The 18,014-nt window shown below is 50.8% G+C and overlaps 1 protein-coding gene and 1 pseudogene across 6 annotated transcripts in view; both read left to right on the top strand.

The window, feature by feature from the left end:
* LOC137653712 (kynurenine aminotransferase-like) overlaps window positions 1–18,014 on the top strand; it is a 77,157-nt gene that overhangs the window by 14,852 nt on the left and 44,291 nt on the right. The gene's annotated exons all lie outside the window — the stretch shown is intronic.
* Window positions 9,863–9,981, top strand: LOC137653864 (5S ribosomal RNA; annotated as a pseudogene).

The raw sequence follows: 18,014 nt of genomic DNA, 5'->3' as shown, positions 1-18,014 counted from the left end.
GTCCCAAGGGGTGAAGAGTGCCAGGGATAAGGTTGAGGGCCAGCTTTCCAAGCTCGCCTCCTCCAGCCATTCCACTGCTGGCAACAAGCTGCTCCTGCCTTCTCGTGTCCAGCAGAGGAGGTATTTTGAGGTCATGGAGGAGTCTTGTTTAGCTCTTCCGTTGCACCACTCTGTGGAAGAGCTTACCAAGGGAATTCCTCTTGATAGACTCTCTAGCCGGCAAGTGACTTTCTCGGCGACAGAGATCCTAAACCAGGAGAAGGTCGCGAAGTGTGCCATGCAGGCTACTATGTGGCTGGATGTCTGGTTGGGGTCAATGGGCATCCTTTTGCGATCCGAGGATCTGTCCAAGGAAAACACTAGGAAGGCCCTGGAGACCTTCCTCCTCTCGGGCACCCGCACCATTGAGTTTCTGGCCCACCAAGTCTCGAACTTGTGGGCCAATTCGATCTTCAAACGACGTGATGCGGTGGTTGAGAGGTTCCATTCGAAGGTCTCAACCGTCGAAGTCAGCAAGCTCAGACACTCTTCCCTTGTGGAAAATAGCCTGTTTGAGCCCAAGGATGTGGAACAGGCAGCTGAGAGATGGAGGAAATCCAATCAGGATTCTCTCCTCCAAAGGGCTATCACTTCGAAGCCCTACAAACCTCCAGCACCTCAACAACAACCTCGCCAGTCCAAGACGACGAAACCGGCAGCGGCAGCGAAGACAACGGTGTCCAAACAGCAGCCCTTTCCTGTCAAAGACAAGAGAGGCAAAAAGTCCTCCAGGGGAGGCAAGAATCCTAGGGGGAGCGGCCGAGGCCGCAAACGCTAGGATTGGCAATCCCCCTGCATGTCCACCAGTGGGGGGATGCCTGCAAAGTTGCACAATTAGTTGGCAGCAACTCGGGGCCGATTCCTTGACGGTTTCTGTAATCAGTCAAGGATATCGCGTCCCGTTCATAACATCTCTACCTCCCCTGACAGCGAATCCAGTGTCGTTGAGCTCCTATGCCATGGGATCGGCAAAGGGGCTAGCCCTACGGGCAGAAGTCGAGACCATGCTAAAGAAGGATGCTCTCCAAGAGGTCGTCGACGGGTCCCCAGGCTTCTTCAGTTGAGTCTTTATTGTAAAGAAGGCGTCTGAAGGCTGGAGACCAGTCATCGACCTCTCAGCTCTGAACAGGTTTGTCAAACAAACTCCGTTCAGCATGGAGACAGCAGATACGGTCAGACTTGCAGCGAGACCACGAGACTTCATTTGTACACTGGATCTGAAGGACGTGTACTTCCAGATCCCAATCCATCCGTCTTCAAGGAAGTACTTAAGATTCAGCCTAGACAACAAGATCTACCAGTTCAAGGTGCTGTGTTTCGGTCTCTCCACAGCACCTCAGGTTTTCACCAGAGTGTTCACCCTGATCTCTTCGTGGGCACACATGATCGGCATTTGTCTACTCCGTTATCTGGACGACTGGCTGATCCTGGCAGACTCGGAGTCGACCCTTCTTCGACACCGAGACAAGCTTCTGGGACTTTGCCAAGATCTAGGGATCATGGTAAATCTCGAGAAGTCTTCTCTGCTTCCATCTCAACGACTGGTATATCTAGGCATGATCTTGGACACCAATCTCCACAAAGCCTTTCCATAGACGACAGGATAGCAAGGCTGAGGAGGGTCGCAGATCCTTTCCTCAGACGAGAAGAACTCCCAGCCCAATCATGGTTGCGTCTCCTCGGTCACCTTTCCTCTCTAGCCCGTCTAGTTCCAAATGGGCGCCTCAGGATGAGATCCCTGCAATGGGGGCTCAAGTCCTGGTGGAACCAAGGTCACGATTCCCCGGACATTTTTGTCCCTATGGGTCCTGCGGAACGGACGGACCTTTAATGATGGGTGACAGACGAAAACCACCGAAAGGGAGTGGCTCTTCTCGTCCTCCCCCCGGATTTGATGCTGTTCTCGGACGCCTCAAAAGAAGGGTGGGGGGCCCACGTTCTGAACTACAGGACCTCAGGCCTATGGTCAGAATCAGAAAAGTGCCTCCACATAAACCTGCGAGAGATGAAGGCCGTCTATCTGGCACTTCAACAGTTCCGACAGTACCTGGCTGGTCACTCTGTGGTGGTGATGAGCGACAACACCACGGTAGTGGCTTACATCAACAAGCAGGGAGGTACCTTTTCACAACAGCTATCCCATCTTGCAGTAGAGATACTGAGATGGACCGAAGTCCACTCGATTCCACTATCGGCTCGCTTCATTTCGGGCAAAAGGAATGTGCTCGCCGACAGTCTGAGCAGAGCATCCCAGATAGTGAGTACCGAGTGGTCTTTGGATCCTCTGGTAGCCAACAAAGTCCTGACTTTGTGGGGTTCCCCGACGGTGGATCTGTTTGTGACAGCCTTGAATTTCAAGCTTCCGCTATACTGCTCCCCAGTCCCGGACCCCAAGGCACTCTGGCAATATGCCTTCCAACAACGGTGGGACAAGATCGACGTTTACGCCTTTCCCCCCATTCTGTCTGATGAGAAGGGTGCTCAACAAGACCAGAATATCGGTCAACCTGTCAATGACCTTAATAGCTCCGCTATGGCATCACACAGAGTGGTTCCCGGACATTCTGCAGCTCCTGACGGAACTCCCAAGAGAACTTCCTCCTCGATACGAGCTACTCCAGCAACCACACACCAACATCTTCCACAAAGCCGTAGCATCGCTGCGGCTTCACGCCTGGAGACTATCCAGCATCTCCTCACAGAGAGAGGCTTTTCGCAACAAGTTGCGGAAAGGATGTCTCGACACCTGCGAAAGTCATCTGCAGGAGTCTATCAGGCGAAGTGGAGAGTCTTCTGTGGTTGGTGTCGTGGAAGGGGTATCTCTCCACTCGATGCCACTATTCCAGCAATAGCGGAGTTTCTTGTGTATTTGCGTGAAGAAATGCGCCTTTCAGTCTCGGCAGTGAAAGGCTATCGCTCAGCCTTAAGTCTTGCCTTCAGGCTAAAAGGAATGGACATTTCCTCCTCGCTGGAACTTTCTCTACTCATACGAAGTTATGAACTTACCTGCCCTCAGTCGGAAGTGAGACCTCCTCCATGGAACGTGGTTCGAGTCCTCAGGGCTCTTAAGAGACCTCCGTTCGAACCATTACTCCAGGCTTCTGATCGCCACCTGACTTGGAAGACGGTGTTCCTACTTGCTTTGGCCTTGGCCAAGCGAGTCGGTGAACTTCATGGTCTCTCATATGACATCGCCCATTCAAGGGGATGGGGGGAGGTAACGTTCAGGTTCGTCCCTGAGTTTGTAGCTAAGACTCAAAATCCAGGAGTGCCGGTCCCCCGGTTCGACTCCTTCCGGATTTCGAGTCTCCGTTCTGTAACAGATGACCCAGACCATCTCCTACTGTGCCCAGTAAGGAGTCTGAGGCTCTATTTTAAAAGAACAGTTGCAGTTCGTCCTCGAGTGCAAGCATTGTTTGTGAGCACAGGAAGGACGAAGAGGAGGGTCACTAAGAATACTATCTCAGCATGGATTTGCAGGGTCATCCACCATTCCCTAAATCCAGACCCTCCTCCGTCACGTCACCATAGAACACATGATGTCAGTGGCATCGCTACATCCCTGGCATTCAAGAGAAACTACTCAGTGACGCAGGTTCTACAAGCAGGGGTCTGGAAGCGTCAAACGACCTTCACAGCCCAATACCTGCAAGACGTAACCCACAGGAGGCTTGATACATTTTCTATCGGCCCTGTGGTGGCTGCACAACAGCTGGTCTATCCTCAGGATCCTTAATGGACAAGTAGCAGAAGGTTGAGGGCATTGTTACCCGGTTTTAGTCTGCGTGAATGAAAAGATCTGTCTGGCCCTTATTCTTTTCATCGTCCTCTCCTCCCTTGGAGAAAGCAGCATCCTGGGTTCTCTGCACAGCTGACCTCGAACCTCTGCAGGTAAGCCATGCTCCCTTGTGCTCCTAGTATTAAAATGTAATACTGTCATGTCCCCATACCCTGACGAGGTGGTATTGGGAGAGTCCTAGTCTAGATTTCCATCTGAAGAACTCCAGGTCAACTTCCTAGGACGAGTCACTTCTCACCTTCACACACAGCTTATGTAGGCCGCAGCAGTTTCACAGCTGCCAGCGAGGAGCAGGGACCCCCTTATTTCTTGAGTACTTACACACTCGAATTTGGGGTCCCCGGGCAAGCCAAAGCCAGTATGGCAGGGGACTTACCGCCCTTCTTAAGGGTTGAGTCACCCCATGTAAATAGCGTGGTTTGTATTTCAGTTACGGAACAAATGACAAATTCGTAGATAATTTGTATTTTCCTAACTATACAAACCTTAGCTATTTACACATATGTGCCCGCCAGCCCTGTCCCCCGAGGTAAGTCCTACCTCTAAGCAAAGTGAAGCATTCACCGGTGTGTCTGTGAGGAGGGGGTAGCTAGCTACCCTTCCCTTCCCCCTGCTAACTAGTGGCGGGGTAGTAAACCCTCATTAAAACTTTTATGGCTTGTCATTCAGCTACACCGAAGTAATTACCCCCATGTAAATAGCTAAGGTTTGTATACAGTACAGTAGTTAGGAAAAATACAAATTATCTACGAATTTGTCATATTGTAAAAATTTGGCTGAAGTTTCTAGGAAGTCAAGTGCCATATCTTCACCTGCAAGGGATGATCACGATCAGTCTTCTCAAAGGAGAACTCCTCTTTCTGAACACCATTGGTTTAATTCTCTACGAGTAAACACTTCTCACACATTGTACTGACACACACAAGGCTGACTCACTAGATCTCCCAGGGATTGTTCAAGACACGCTAGAAATTTCTGCACTAAGTATTCACATGCTATATTGCCTCTTGCTAGATCCCCATGAGCTAGGAGAATTTAAACATGCTTTTGTTCCGTAACCGAAATACAAACCACGCTATTTACATTGGGTTTACCTTTTAGCGCAGCTGAAATGGCGAGCCATTAGAATTTAACGAGGGTGTATTACCCCCGCGCTAGTTAGCGGGGGGTTAGGGGAGTGGTAGCTAGCTACCCCTCCCCCCCTCACACACAGATGAATGCTCACTTTCACTTTTGGCTTGGACTGTGACAGACGTCTCTGTCTTGGTCCTCTCTTGGCAGCCATTGTTTGTTTTGTCTTTACTTAATCGCTTACTTTTCTTATACTCAATATATATGTAAACATGTTTCCATGTTTGTATATATATTTGAGTATAGAAACCAGTAAGTTTCCTTTTCAGATTTGTGTGTGTAGTGTACAATTTCTACGTGGTGTCCTCGGCAGTTAGGCCGCCACTGCGTAATTTTATGGATGGCAATCGAGTTTGACTTCGGTCTTTCTCTCTCTCTCTCTCTCTCTCTCTCTTGAGGTCGTTCACCCTTTTACTACGTGTTACTACGCCCTTGTAGCTTCCTTTCCGTGTGGGGGGGTTGCTACGCCGTACGTTTGTCTCAATTAGTTTATGAGTCTAATTGTAGTTGTTTTTTTTTCAGCTTGTAGAACGATTCCTTTCGGGGTTTTCGTTCTTTCTTTAGTGTTCATTCATTTTTAAATTACATAATTACATAGTTTCATAATTATAATTGTTATAATTCTGTTTTGGTTACAGCTCTCCTTCCGTGAGTGTAAGTGGTTGTGAGGGCACGTGCCTGTTGTGTAATTCTTGTTTCCTTTCCCTCGGGATTCCTCTTCGGAGCCTTCCCGGGGGAATGAATGTGTACTAATGATTTTTGTTTTATTTTTTTACAGTTACCGATCTAGTTCGTTTCTGTAATATGGCAACGGTGTGAGCTGTCTTGTTGAGGCCTGGGGATTCGGCTTTTGCTGCCTCCCCCCTTGTATTTTCGTCAGGGACGTGTCTCCTCCTACTGGAAGTACTCCCGTGACGACGGACAGCTCTCCAGTTCATTTTAGAACTCTCAGGAGGCTTGCCTCCTTGGGCGGGTAACTTTCCTTCCGAGGGAAGTTTTTCCTGTCCAGGCTTGAGTTTTTCCTCTTTTGGGGGGTTCTTCTCTTGCCTTTTTTTCGTGCGACTATGCTCTTGGTGCTGAGCGGTCACACCTGCAGTTTCGCTCAAGGGGCTGGGCAACTGCAGGAGCCCCTCTTCGGAGGATTGCTCCTTTTAGGTTACTGGCTGACCAGTCCCTTCTACGAAGTGTTTCTCTTTCGTTCGCGAGAGAGTACACTCATAGAGACTCCTCTTCGGAGGATTCTTCTGCTGCCGTTGCTGTTGGCCTCCCTCGCCGTAAGGCCCACCGTCCGCCTCGTCGTAAGGGCCTCTCATCTCCCTATAAGGGTGCTAAGAGGCGCCTTTTTGAATCTCCGTTTGCAGCCTACAACTCCTTTTTCTTGATCTTCCGCCTTGGTGCAGATGGACAGCAGTCTGATCTCGTCTTCCGACGGGCAACGGTCTTCCCGACGGACAACAGTCTTCTAACGCACACATCAGTCTCCCGGCGGACAGGCTACGGTCTTCCGATGGACATCTGTCTCCCGGCGGACAACGTTCCCTTCGGGGCAAAGGGTTGCCTCCCACGGGGGTTCTTCCCTTGCGTGTCAGGGTTCCCCTGCGCGACCTTCTGCTGTGTTCTCTCCTGCTCCTGCTCAGTATTAGCGCAAAGGCGCTCTCCTGCTCATCAGCGCTTCCTGATCGCTAGCGCTCTCCTTTCTCCAGCGCTCTCCTGTTCGTCAGCGCTCTCATGATGATCATCCCTGCTGTTCCTGTTGGTTCCTGTTACGCGCCCTGTGCGCCCACGTTCGCCCTCGCGATCTAGAACTTCGGTTCAGGTCTGGGTCAAGGACTCTTCTTCTATGCGCAGGCTTCCACGCGTTGCCTTCTGCTCGTCAGCGATCATCAGCTCGCCAGCGATCACCTGCTCGCCAGCGTTCACCTGCTCGCCAGCGCGCACAGGCGATTTTAGTATCGCCTATTCAACAGCGTTCTACACGTCATCGCCCGCGTGTGTTACAGCCGGCACGCCAACGTTCTCCAACACTTCTGAAGGAACATGGTTCGCCAGCTACTAGCTCGCCATCTCCCACCTGCGCATGCTGCTCGCCATCGCCCGATCGCCCACCTGCGGATGCTGCTCGCCATCGCGCGATCGCCCACCTGCGCATGCTGCTCGCCATCGCGCGATCGCCCACCTGCGCATGCTGCTCGCCATCGCGCGATCGCCCACCTGCGCATGCTGCTCGCCATCGCGCGATCGCCCACCTGCGCATGCTGCTCGCCATCGCGCGATCGCCCACCTGCGCATGCTGCTCGCCATCGCGCGATCGCCCACCTGCGGATGCTGCTCGCCAACGCGCGATCGCCCACCTGCGCATGCTGCTCGCCATCGCGCGATCGCCCACCTGCGCATGCTGCTCGCCATCGCGCGATCGCCCACCTGCGGATGCTGCTCGCCATCGCGCGATCGCCCACCTGCGCATGCTGCTCGCGATCGCCCACCTGCGCATGCTGCTCGCCATCGCGCGATCGCCCACCTGCGCATGCTGCTCGCCATCGCGCGATCGCCCACCTGCGCATGCTGCTCGCCAACGCGTCGACATGCCACAACGCGCCATCGCCAACCTGCGCGTTAGCGCTCACCAGCTCACCACCGATCGCCTGTTGATCCATATCGCCAGCGGTCTTCCTCGCCATCGCGCTAACGCTTGCGTTCGCCGCCTCGGACTCGCGCTCATTCACCTGCCCACCCTCGCGACCGCTCGCCTGCGCGACCGCTCGCCTGTGCGCCCGCGCGACCGCTTGCCTGCGCTCCTGCGCGATCATTCGCCTGCGCGCCCACACGCCCACGTGCCTGCACGTCTACGCTCATGCGAGTCCGCGCACATACTCTCCAATGTTCGCCCGCGCGCGAACCAACGGTATTCCGTCGTGCGGACGGACGGTGTTCCGTCGCGCGGACGGACGGTGTTCCGTCGCGCGGACGGACGGTGTTCCGTCGCGCGGACGGACGGTGTTCCGTCGCGCGGACGGACGGTGTTCCGTCGCGCGGACGGACGGTGTTCCGTCGCGCGCACCGACGGTGTTCCGTCGCGCGGACGGACGGTGTTCCGTCGCGCGCACCGACGGTGTTCCGTCGCGCGAACCGACGGTATTTCTTCGCACGAACGTCGGCTTAATTCTTGCTGTATCCATTGATCGTCTATGGGTTATCGCTCGCCGACCACTAGCTCTCGCCCTTCCTACCACGCTCGCCCTCCTTCTTCGCTCACCTTCGTTTGCGTTCCTGCGTGACCGCGCATGGGCGCTTCCACGTTCGCCCACGCGCAAATCTTTGAATTACCATCGCGCGAGCTCCAGGGCGATTGCGACCACGATTCCTATTGGGGTTTTCGCAGCATGGCCAGCCTGGCGAGTTCTTGTGGAGCGTATTTCCAGAACACGGCCTCACCCCGTAAACGCAGAGCATGGCACTTGCAAGAATAGGAAGAAACTTCAGGGAGGTCTGAGCAACACTCCTCTTTCCAGAACCTGGGTTAGCCCTTCCCCGTCATTCCCTGGAAGGATTTTTGGCGGGGGGCTTTCCATTCGAGATTTCGCCATCGGCCAAGGGGTGACTGCTTACCACTTCCTCTGGGGGCTTACCAGATCCTTTCCCTCCTCGGTTACGGCCCGAGGTTTGGTTCAAGGAAGCTACAGGAAGATCATGGGTACTTTCCTCCTCTCGAGCTCAGGCACCTTGGCCTTTCGTCGTTAAGTATCTAACTTGCGGACAAGCTCGATGTTGTACCATCTGGACGCGCTGACTGAGGGCTTCCTTCGGGTGTCTCATCTGTGGAGGTCGACGACCTCAGACACCCTTCCATCCTTGAGAAGAGTTTGTCTGTGCCCAAGGACAGAGACTTAGACAGCGGCTGTGCGGAGGAAATCGACTTCCGTTTTCACTCCTCCAAGGCGCTTTCTTCCAGACTCTGCAGGGCTCCAGCGCCCTTTTCTTTCAACCACGTCGGCCTAAGTTATCGGCTACGACAACTGGGACAAGGTGTCAAATTGCAGTTTCCTCCTGTCAGGAACAGATGGCACGGGAGGCTCCCCGGGGGGGGGGGGGGGGGGGGGGGGGCATAGTCCTAAAAGGAGTGGCAGAGTTCACGAACTCTAGGATTGCAGGTTTCTCGCTGGGAGGATGCTTAAGGTTACTCATCCGGATGACAGCTTCCCGATGCCCATTCCCGCACAATCTCTGTGATCAGCCAAGGATATCGCGCCTGCCGTCTCTGTCAGCGAATTAAGTGTCTCTGAACCTCTATGCCATAGCGTCGGCAAGAGTTGCCCGGTTGGGCAGAATGATCCATACCTTAGGCGAAGGTCCTCCATAGGATCATCGACGGCTTCACCCCCGGCCTCTTCAGTCGATCCTTTCTTGTAAGGAAGGATCTGAGAGGGGAGTTCCGTAGTCGACCTCTCAGCCCTGATCAAGTTTGTCGAACAAACTTCGGCCAGCGTAGAACAGCAGAATCGATCAGACTGGTAACGAGGAGACAGGACTCCTTAAACCCTGGATCGGAAGAACGGGTACTTTCAGTTTCCATTCCTTCCATCTTCCAGGGAGCTCGTCGAATTCAGCCTAGACTGCAAGTATTCCTGCTTATGATGCAGTGTGGCTATCCCGCCGTGGCATAGCAGGTTTTTTTCCCCAGAGAACTCTCCCTGCTTTCCTCATGGCCGCTCAGGTGCAGGCTTCCGCCGCCTCTGCTTTTTGGAGGGCTGGTCAACTCCGGTAGGCTCGGGTTCGACCTTCTTCAGCGCCGGGACAAGCTTCCGGATGCTTACCATGAGTGTGGGTTCATGGTATTTTGCTTGGAGCCTTCTCTTCTTCTGCCTCAACATCTAGAGTATCTGGCCATGATATTGAGTCAACGGCCTTACCACGTTGGAAACCCCGCTTCTCGTCCGTCCAGCGAGGTTAAGCAACGTCGGTTCTGGTCGGTACTTGGATGGGTGACCACCTGGGGACGCCAGATTCTGTTGCCACATCCTCCGAGCCTTCCTTTCAGTTGACTGTTGGCAAGACTGAGGAGAGTCGCAGTACCTGTTCTCAGTCAAGCAGAGCTTTCAGCCCTACCTTGGAACGTTTCCTAGTTCTCCTTTCCTCATTGATCCGTCTATAGTCCGAACGGTCGCCTCAGGATAAGTTCCATGTGGGGCGGTCCAAGTTCCGGTGGTTTCAGGCAACGTTTAACCGGACTTCCTGGCCCCTATGGGACCAGCGGAACTATTAGACCTGCAATGGGTGTTGACCTATGGAACCTCTTGATGGTAGTGGATATTCTCGTCCTTTCCCCACATTCTTGATGCTGTTCTCGGACTCGTCAAAGGAAAGGGGGGGGCCATGTTCCGGTCCAGGCCTATGGTCAAGACCTGAAGGATACCTCTCCATCATTCAGGCAGGCTTAGGGGCCGTAGTCTGGCCCCTCTACAGATCCTACAGCTCCTGCCGAGTCGCCCCGTGCGCGTCGACTTCATGATTCTGGCGTGTTCTAACCAGCAGGGGACGCATTTTCACACCTTCACATCTTGCAGTAGAGATACCGGGATGATTGAGATTCTCTCAATACCACCATCGGCTCTCTCATTCCAGGCAGAGGAATGTTCTCTCCGACTATCCGAGCAGAGCCTAGTAGAGAGAGTGTACCTGGGGGTCTTTGACCTTGAGTAACCAGCAAGTCCTGGTCTGGGAGACCTGATCGCGACAGCTTGGAACCTCAAGCTTCCGCTGTTCTTCCCCCCAGTCTCAGACCCCGAGACACTGGCAAGATGCATTCCGGTGATGGTGGGACAACTTCGACGCCTGCGTCTTCCCTCCTTTTTGTCTGTGGACAATGGGTCTCAACAAGACCAGGTTGTCTTTCAACCTTTCAATGGGAGAGCTCCACTGCGACTATGCGCAGAACGGTTTCTGGACCCTCTGCTTCCCCTGACGGAACTCCCGGGAGAGCTTCTCCCACGGCGCAGACTACTCAGACAACCACACTGCGACATCTCTCCCGGACCGGGGCGTCGCTTCGGCTTCATGCCTGGAGACACTACGCCTCCTCCTCAAGAAGAGACAACCCGCTACAGTCGCGGTACGGAGGTCGCGTCATCTGCGATAGTCATCCGCAGGGGTCTTCCAGGCAAAGTGAAGAGTCTTCGGTGGTTGGTGCCATGGGAGATATACCTCTTCCCTTGAGGCCTCTTCTCCAGCAATAACAGTCTTATTGCCTTTCGGCGGGAGGAAACTCCTTTCCGCTCTCGGCAATGAAGCCTGTCGCTCAGCCTTTCCCTGACCTTCAGGCTTAAAGGAATAACTTTTTCCTGCTCGCTGGATCTTTCCTCGCTCATGCGAAGCTACGATCGTCCCTGCCCTAGTCGGAGGAAGACCTCCAACTTGGAGCATGGCTCGGACTTTTAGTCCTTTAAGAGATCTTCTCAAGACCCTTTACGACAGGCCTCGGATTGTATTCCGCCTTGGGTCTCCTGCTCACTCTGGCCACGGCCAGTGTGTAAGCAATCTTCTTGGTCTCGTACGACTCCGCCCTTTCTAAGGAAGAGGGGAAGGCAACATTCAGGTTCGCTCTTGAGTTGTTGGCTAGACTCAGAATCTGGGGGTCCCGGCCCTTCGGTCCAATTCCTTCAAGATTTCGAGTCTCCATTCTGTATCTGATGTCCCAAGACCTTCTCTTTCTTCCTAGTAAAGGAATCGAGAGGTTAGCTTTGGGAACAGCTGCAGTTCGTCCTCAGTTGCAGCCGATTTGGGAGCACAAGGAGGACACGGGGGAGAGTCACAGACCTCTTCAGCCCGGACTCGAGGACATTCATCTCGACCTGTCTCCAGACCCTCCCCCGTCACATCGCCCTACAGCACGATGTTGGATACATCGCAACGTCCCTTGCCTTCGAGTAATACTACTCTGTGACGCAGGTGCTACAAGCTGGAGTCTGGAAACGTCTAATGACCTTCGCAGCCCGCTTCCTGCAGGGCGTGACCCACAGGAGTCTCGATACGTTTTCTATCGCTCTGTGGTGGCTACACAACAGCTGGTCTAACCTCAGGCTCCTTTTTGGACAGGTAGCAGAAGGTTGAGGGCATTGTTATCAGGTTTTAGTCTGCATGAACGAAAGAAGTAGGTCTGGCCCTTATTTCTTTCTTCATCATCCCCTCTACGGGGAAGCAGCATCCTGGTCTCTGCATAGCTGACCTCGAACCTCTGCAGGTAAACCATGCTTCCTTGTGTTCCGAGTATTGAGTCAATACTGTCGCGTCCCCCATACCCTGACGAGGTGGTATTGGGAACGTCCTAACCCAGAGTTCCTTCTGGAACTCCAGGTCAACTGCCTAGGACGGGTCACACTTCTTCCTTCACACACAAGCTTATGTAGGCCACACGGTTCCTTGCGGAGCAAGGAACTTGTGAGGTGCAGGGACTCCTTTTCTCGAGTGCGACTCACTCGGATTCTGAGTCCCCGGGTAAAGCCAAAGCCAGTATGGCTGGGGACTTTCCACCCTACCTAATGGGTAAGTCACCCAATGTAAATAGCGTGGTTTGTATTTCGGTTACGGAACAAATGACAAATTCGAAGATAATTTGTATTTTTCCTAACCATACAAACCTTAGCTATTTACACAGATTTGCCCGCCAGCCCTGTCCCCCAAGACAAGTCCTACCTCTAAGTGAAAGTGAGCATTCACCTGTGTGTGAGGGGGAGGAGGGGTAGCTAGCTACCACTCCCCTACCCCCCTGCTAACTAGCGCGGGGGTAATACACCCTCGTTAAATTCTAATGGTTCGCCATTTCAGCTGCGCTAAAAGGTAAACCCAATGTAAATAGCTAAGGTTTGTATGGTTAGGAAAAATACAAATTATCTTCGAATTTGTCATATTTTTATGAGTAAATTTACTCAGATGCGGCTTTAGAGCGTATGCCACATGCTCCTTGTACTGGGGTTAGAAATTCACGAGATATATCCAAGTTGGTTCATTCTTTAGAGGGAGCTTCTTGTAGCCGCACTCATAGGCCCATTTCGCTGATGGATCTTTCATCAATTGATTCGTCGATAGATAGAGATGTTCCCCTCCTCCCATTCAGCTTAGACTTCAAGAACATCAGCAGAAATTACCAGATATTCTAACAAGGAGATTCCCTGCTGCATCAATGGTCATTCTCAGAATGCTGGTATTAAAGGAAAGAATCCAAATCAAGGGATTTGGTAGATTTTTTTTTCAAGACCAAGGACTGTGTTGATCATTGATCTTCTCGATGTGCTTCCATGAGCCTTTCAGAGGTACAGGGCTCTACCTGTTACACAAGGCTCAGGCAACAGTGATAGAGACCTCCAGGTATAAAATGGAAACCAGTCCTATTGCTTCGACATCGTCAGGTTATTGTCTGAGTTCATTTTAAGGGCGTAAATGCAGACAGTCTAGTCCACAGGAGATATGGTCGGAATGAAGTAAGACATTTCCAGTCCCTAAAGAGGGAGAGTCAAGGGTCAGTTTCAACCCAACCACAGCTCCAGTAGAAGCCAAAAACCCCAAAACAGAATGGACATTAGTCAAAAAGGTGTTGGCTCTCATCCAGGACTTCAATGACCTGGGGAAGGTGCCGAGAGAACCAGTCAAAAGAGGAAAGATGATTATTACCCTCTCAGAGGTTGCCCGAGAGGCCTTCGAGAGTGTAGACTCCTAGATAACCGGACCAAGAAACTCCCTGCATTTGAGTCAATCAAATAAGAGCCAGCCTTCATTAATGACTCGTCAGAGGAAGATTTACAACCCCCGAGGCTGCCAGTTCTTTGCCCTTACCAGTAGAGCTGCATTACTAATGTTGTCACTGCAAACCCCACAGGAAAGACTACAGTAGCGTGATGCCCCACCCCACGTCAGTAATTACCAACACCTTTGTTATGAATTTTATCAGCCACTTTTCGGCTATGTTGAAATCATACTCTTATTAAACGACTTTGGTTTGTATAGTCAGGAAAACTACAAATTACTTTAAAAATTTGTGATTTTGTAGACTGCATCATCTTACGTTAGGAGGTGGCCAGCTCTTAGATTTTAGTTATCGCATAACTAACATATAAGCTTGTCTAATCAGCGATTACAGAGTGCTGTTATTATTATTATTACAAACTAAGGTACAACCCTAGTTAGAAAAGCAAGATGCTGTAAGTCCAAGGGCTCCTACAGGTACTGTACCATAGAGTAGTTTATGAAGAGCTCTTATTGTTTGTACATGTACTGTATTCACATTTTTCAATATACTTACCCGGTGATTATATAAGCTGCAACTCTGTTGCTCGACAGAAAACTCTACGTTAAAAATCCGCCAGCGATCGCTATACAGGTAGGGGGTGTACATCAACAGCGCCATCTGTCGGGCAGGTACTCAGTACTCAATGTAAACACAGAACTCAATTTTCTCTCTGTCGGGCTACCGGCAAGACCTACTAATTCGCTGTTGCTAACTGGATTTGTTTTCACAACTATTGGGTGAAGTACACTATTCTAGTTTTGAGCTTTCGCTATGCAGGTGTTTTATCTTCATCTTAAAACTTGAACTCGTTTTGGATAGATTTAATTATGGTGACAGAGAGTATGGACTTTCTTTCACTTTTAAATGGCCGACCCTTCCCTTAGACGGAAGTGTGTTTAGGCTTTTAGTAATTATCTTATCACGTTATAGATTTTGCTATATATATTTTATATCTCTCCGCCTTTATTAGGCCTCTTCGATTAACTTTCCATTTTTTATAAACATATAAAAATAAATTTTTAATGCTTTGTTTATATAGAACTTTCCTGAGAGTAGGCGGTCCTAACTTGGAAACCGTTGAGCCCTTTATATCGTCTTTAGCTTTTAAAGAGCTAAGGATTTAAAACTTTTTAAATGTAATTTTTAGGAAAGAATTTCTTTGATAGTCTTCGTACTGTTTTCAAAGATGAACTAACGTTTAGTTTTTTATGCTACGCAGTTGTTGACGTTCAGGACGTTCAACATGCGCTCTATCGTTACGATAGAGAGAGAGAGAGTGTATCACGGTTTCACTTTGCAGTAAGAGTAAATCGATTCTGGCGTTTTGTTCATTCTTTCTTAGCTTAAATGTTTTAAATTCTAATTTAAAGGAACTTTTTATTTGAAAAACCTTTCAGTTTTTTCCTTTAGTCAAATAACATGTTTTTTTGACGATATATAATTGGGCTCTTCTCTTAGGTGCGAAATCAAGAGAGAAAGAGAGAGAGAGAGATAGAGACGGAGGGAGAGAGAGGAGAGAAAACGTTCCGTTCAAGCGGGTAACGTTGTTCTCGTGTTACTCACGTCCCTAGTCGCTGTACGGGGAAGAAGGATAAAACGTTTTTAGGTTTTTATTCTCGTCCCCAGGCTATGTGCGGTGAGAGATTGAAAACGTAGTTATATGAACTAGTGTTTAGTCTCTTTCCCAGCCACTGATTTTTCTTTTTATCTTAAAATATGTTTTCTGTTTTTTGCTGGTATTATGAGCTTGCATTATACGACTAATTTCGCAATTACTACCTTTTAATGAAGGGTAGAATTGCGTGTTTCAGGTAGAAATAAGTGAAAAACAGAAAATCGAAGTGATAAAGTGATATGCGCAAAGTGTTACAGTGTTGCGTCCGAGGCGCAAAGTGTTACAGTGTTGCGTCCGAGGGTTCGTCTGTTCGTGCCTGTCGTTCACCTAGTCCGGGACCTCTTACAAGCTCCCAAGCCCAGGGGAGAAGTAATGTCAAACGACTTATGGGTTCGAGAGGCCTTGACCAACGAACAGACGTTTTCCCTCTATGGTATCGGGTGTATCTTGCCAAGATCTCCCCTACCATAAGACGAGAGAGACGTTGTTTCTCCTCGCCATCCGTAGGCTTTTCGCATAAGAAACCTGTCACAAGGTTTCGGAGCCCTTAAGCGAAAGTCAGTCCTTTCAGGACAGGTCCAGCGTCCTGGTTACAGCCATTAGGACAGCTCTGACCCTATGCAGTCATCGGATAACTGCTCGCCGCCTAACAAAAGCGTAACACAGACTCCGAGAGTCTTTTTTTGTAGGCAAAGTGTTGCGGTCACAGACGTTACCCTCGTCTATTACCACAACCATTTCCGTTGATCCTTAAGGGGTTGTATGTCAAAACATGCAGTACTGTATATGCTTGCCTCCCTTATGGAAGACTTCTGCCGATTAGTCCGTTGAGTCTAGCCGTTTATCTCATCGATATCCTGGCTTTCAGCCAACCTAACGTTCCTTTGTGCTTACTGTTGATGTTGGCGTAGCTTAGTCACGTCAGTCAGGTTGTTTAGAACCACACTCGATGCGGTCTCGTGTGGTTTTTCAGCCGCATTTGGACGTTAGGCCACTGGCTGATGCTCCTGTTGACGTTCAAGACGTTCACTAACAATCGGAGTTGACTTGTTTTGACGCTGTGCGTCAACCTCCGCATTCTAGAGTTGTTTTGACTGCTCAGTCTAGGCAGTCAAAGCAGTCTCGAGTGGACGCTGTGCGTCCTCACACACCTGTTGTGGTTGACAGTTCAGTTGTTGACAGTTCACAGACTGTCAAGCAGTTACATGACGTTGCGTTCTGGTCCGCTACTAATGCACCAGTAAGAGACTCAGCTTTTATCGGACAAGGTTCCTGTAGATGAGGAAGTTGCTGTTCTCCCTCCTACTGATATTCCCTTGAGGACTCTGTCAGATGGAGAGGAGCCTAAAGCTGCTTAGCCTCCTATGGACTTTAATTAAATCATGATGATTTTTTTAAGGATCTTCGTCCGGATCTTTTTGTAACTGCTGCTCCTCGTTCGCCTAAACGTCAGAGCTTACACTAGGCCTAGCTACTTCGAAGCCGTTGTTTTTAAGCTAGTGCTCTCTCGCTCTCCTAGAGAGCGTTACGTTGGCTAGGCGACTGGTTTTTCACCAGGAGGAGTTTGGGGGATACAGCCTTTGCTTGCCCTTCTTTTAAAATGGTTTATAGAGCGAGAGTCTGATATGACACGAGAGAAGTTCTCGGCTTGGGAGTTCATGACTCTGCCCAGATAGACTTCTCAATTCTGGTAGACTCTCCCTGGCGCCTAGCCAGGAGACGCTCCAAGTTGTTTACAGGTCAACTTCACAGCTGTTGTCGAGCCTTTGAAGTTTTGCTGTACGATTATGTCACGCATAACAAGGCTTTCAGGGATGGTAAACGGTTCCGCCTCAGTCGCTAACCCCGTCTGTTGCCACACCTGCTCCCGTAGACCCTAAATGGGCTTTGCTGCAAGACATGCAGTCCAAGCTTGCGTCCTTGATAGAGGACTTAAATGCGGAGAAGAACCTTCTGGCCAACAACCTTCCAACCGGTCGGTTGTGCGCCCTGTTGACGCTGAGGTAACCTACTCGCGTCTGCCAGTTGAGGTGGTTACTCCACCGATGCGACCCAGTGTGGGTTGCCAGCCGCACGTTGACATTAAGCGATGCTCGGAGGTGGTTTTTGACGTTCAGGACGTTCAACAACCAGCAGAGGTGACTTGTTTTGACGCAGTGCGTCAACCTCAGCAACCCGGTAGGGTGTTGACTGCACAACCCAGACGGTCTAGACAGTCTCGGGTTGACGCTGTGCTTCCTCGCGCACTCATGGTTGTTGACAGTTCACAGACTGTGCAGCAGTTCCATGATATTGCGTCCGACTCCGTCACGCATCCACCAGTGCGACCGGATTCAGCGAGCCAGACGTTGCCCACTCCGTTGCCGTTTCCTCATCAGTTTCGGATGAGGAACCCTCTGATGAGGACGTTGCTGAACAACAAGACGATCAGCCCCCAGCCCTGCTATCCATCCAGAAGATGCTGAAGAAGGAACGCTGCTCAGTCAGGCTATGGATGAGTCTGGTAGGGACACTGTCATCCGTGGATCAATTTGTGTCACTAGGAAGACTACACCTCCGTCCTCTTCAATACCATCTAGCTTTTCACTGGAAAAAGGACAAGACGCTAGAAGCGGTCTCGATCCCGGTTTCCGAAAAGATAAAGTCTTGTCTGA

Source organism: Palaemon carinicauda, chromosome 14, assembly GCF_036898095.1.
Source record: "Palaemon carinicauda isolate YSFRI2023 chromosome 14, ASM3689809v2, whole genome shotgun sequence".
Classification (NCBI taxonomy): Eukaryota; Metazoa; Arthropoda; class Malacostraca; order Decapoda; family Palaemonidae; genus Palaemon; species Palaemon carinicauda.
The sequence above is the reverse complement of the archived record's forward strand: the minus strand, read 5'-3'. Positions and strand labels throughout refer to the sequence as shown.